Below are 3,432 nucleotides of genomic sequence, written 5' to 3'. Positions count from 1 at the left end.
CTTGTGGTAGTACTATAAGCAAAAGCATGTCCTAAGTCTGCGAGCCACCACGCGCATGGGCGAGGGAGAATGCGTGTAGTAGTAAAATCAAGCTTCTCCTCATTGTACGAGTTGACGCGACACATCATAGCACTAGCCCCACATGCTTGCCTGTAAACTTGGCTGAAAGACCCGCGTGTACAATATATTTGCTGCAACCTCTAACATTTACCCACCACAAATTAAAATATATATTCCTATCTTGACCAGATGAGCGTGCAAACTACAATCACCAGGATGACAGGTAGGGCCAGAAGATTATTTTAATCAAAAAAGCTTTGAGATGGCCACATAGCATGGAGCTGACCCCAACGATTTTAAGCTTACAGGCACGGTACGCGCTATCCTAGACTACTCTACACATGAAACTGCCACACAAGTGTCCGGGCTGCGCTTGGCTCTTCGCCTCTTTGGGAAGTCGAACAATGATGGAGTACTACTGCAGTGGAGGAGTACTATAGTATGCTTCTGGCCATCTGACACCGATTGAACTGCTGCATGTCCACCGCGTGCGGGAGGAGAGCGTGTAGCAAAAGCTTCTCCTAGTCCTGTCAGCCACCACGCTCATGGGCGAGGGAGCGACGCAGCTTCATTGACTTAGTGCTCCAGCCTTTGCGTGTATGATAGGTGGGCCCAACAGTTGGGTGGCCGCCCACCTGTCATACAGTCAAAGGCAGGTGCAGTTAAGGCACCAGAGCTTAGTCCGCAAGGGAGAGGATAATCAAACTTCTCGTTGTTGTACGAGTTGACGTGAGACATCAAAGCACTGCACTCGATATATTTCAATAATTTGCGTTTACCGATGCATTAATTACAACGCATGCATGCATGCCGTGATTCTCCTTTTGATACTTGCATGTGTTGATTTAATGCACCTTGAAGTAGTATGAATATGTGACGGTAAAGCTTTGTAATGCCCCGGCCCTAAAGCTAGAGATGGTTGTGCACGAGGAGGGCGAGATCATGCAGACGGAACAGGACCCGACGATGGAGCTCTCTATGGTCTCGATGGACCTCACCTTGCTCCATTGCCCCTTGTGTCTCCGCCCCTTGAAGCCTCCAGTGTATGAGGTTCGAATACACCTCATCCATTCGGCTGATTGAGCAAGGTGCAGGTTTCTTTATTAATGTGCTATTCGATTGATTTGTGCAATGGAAGGGAGCGCACCTGGCCTGTGCGGACTGCCGTGTCGAGCACCCCGGGAACCAACGGCAGTGCAAGAAGTCCGAACGCGACAGTGGCTTCGACGTGCGGAACACGGCGGTGGACGCCGTCCTCTCGTCGGTGAGGGTGGAGTGCCCACACGAAGGCAGTGGGCTCTACGTCACTTACACAAGCTCGCCGATCACCAGACGTGTGTCCGCTCGCGCCCTGCAAATGCCCCGTGCCCGTCTACGGCTACGAAGGCCCGCCACCGATGCTCTCCCACCACATCAGCACCGTGCATCCCATGCCCGTGCATAGGATCCAGTACGGCAAGGTGCTCCAGCTGCAAGTGCCACTGTCGGAGCCACTGCTCTTGCTGTTCGTGGAGGAGGACGGCCGCGGGTCTTTCTTGGTCAGCGGCGTGCTCGATGTCAGCGCGCCTATCGCCGTGCCGTTCGTCTGCATCAGAGCGGTGGCGTACCCACAGCTGCATTACGTGGCCAAGCTCTGGGCGAATGGCCCACCGGGCGAGCCCAAAGGCATGACCGATGCCGTTGATGTCTACTACACAACCTTCTTCTTGTAGACGTTGTTGGGCCTCCAAGTGCAGAGGTTTGTAGGACAGTAGCAAATTTCCCTCAAGTGGATGACCTAAGGTTTATCAATCCGTGGGAGGCATAGGATGAAGATGGTCTCTCTCAAACAACCCTGCAACCAAATAACAAAAAGTCTCTTGTGTCCCCAACACACCCAATACAATGGTAAATTGTATAGGTGCACTAGTTCGGCGAAGAGATGGTGATACAAGTGCAATATGGATAGTAGATATGGGTTTTTGTAATCTGAAAATATAAAATCAGCAAGGTAACTAATGATAAAAGTGAGCGTAAACGGTATTGCAATGATAGGAAACAAGGCATGGGGTTCATACTTTCACTAGTGCAAGTTCTCTCAACAATAATAACATAGATAGATCATATAACAATCCCTCAACATGCAACAAAGAGTCACTACAAAGCCACTAATAGCGGAGAACAAACGAAGAGATTATGGTAGGGTACGAAACCACCTCAAAGTTATTCTTTTGGATCAATCTATTTAAGAGTTCGTACTAGAATAACTACTTAAGACACAATCCGTGGGCATGATTATACGATATGCATCACACAATCTCAGATTCATCTATCCAACCAACACAAAGTACTTCAAAGAGTGCCCCAAAGTTTCTACCGGAGAGTCAAGACGAAAACGTGTGCCAACCCTTATGCATAGGTTCATGGGCGGAACCCGCAAGTTGATCACCAAAACATACATCAAGTGGCACGTGATATCCCATTGTCACCACAGATAAGCACGGCAAGACATACATCAAGTGTTCTCAAATCCTTAAAGACTCAGCCCGATAAGACAACTTCAAGAGGAAAACTCAATTCATCACAAGAGAGTAGAGGGCGAGAAACATCATAAGATCCAACTATAATAGCAAAGCTCGCGATTCATCAAGATCGTGCCATAGAGAGAACACGAGAGAGAGAGAGACAGAGAGACAGAGAGATCAAACAATAGCTACTGGTACATACTGTTGGGGAACGTAGTAATTTCAAAAAAATTCCTATGCACACGCAAGGATCATGGTGATGCATAGCAATGAGAGGGGAGAGTATTGTCCACGTGCCCTCGTAGACCGTAAGCGGAAGCATTATGACAATGCAGTTGATGTAGTCGTACGTCTTCACGATCCGACCGATCCAAGTACCAAACGTACAACACCTCCGAGTTCAGCACATGTTCAGCTCGATGACGATCCCCGGACTCTGATCCAGCAGGGTGTCGGTGATGAGTTCCGTCAGCACGACGGCGTGGTGACGGTGATGATGTTCTACCGACGCAGGGCTTCGCCTAAGCACCGCTACAATATGACCGAGGTGGAATATGGTGGAGGGGGGCACCGCACACGGCTAAGAAACGATCATGAAGATCAACTTGTGTCTCTAGAGGTGCCCCCTTGCCCCCGTATATAAAGGAGCCAAGGGGGAGGTGGCGGCCGGCCAAGGAGGGGCGCGCCAAGGGGAGTCCTACTCCCACCGGGAGTAGGACTCCTTCTTTCCTAGTCCAACTAGGAGAAGGGGGGAAAGGAGGGGAGTGGAGAAGGAAGGGAGAGGGGGGCGCTCCCCAAACCCCTTGTCCAATTTGGACTGGGCTTGGGAGGGGCGCGCGCCACCTCCTGACTCCTTCCCACTAAGGCC

The sequence above is a fragment of the Triticum aestivum genome, chromosome 6B (genome assembly GCF_018294505.1).
Source record: "Triticum aestivum cultivar Chinese Spring chromosome 6B, IWGSC CS RefSeq v2.1, whole genome shotgun sequence".
Classification (NCBI taxonomy): Eukaryota; Viridiplantae; Streptophyta; class Magnoliopsida; order Poales; family Poaceae; genus Triticum; species Triticum aestivum.
Note: the sequence above shows the minus strand (reverse complement) of the source record.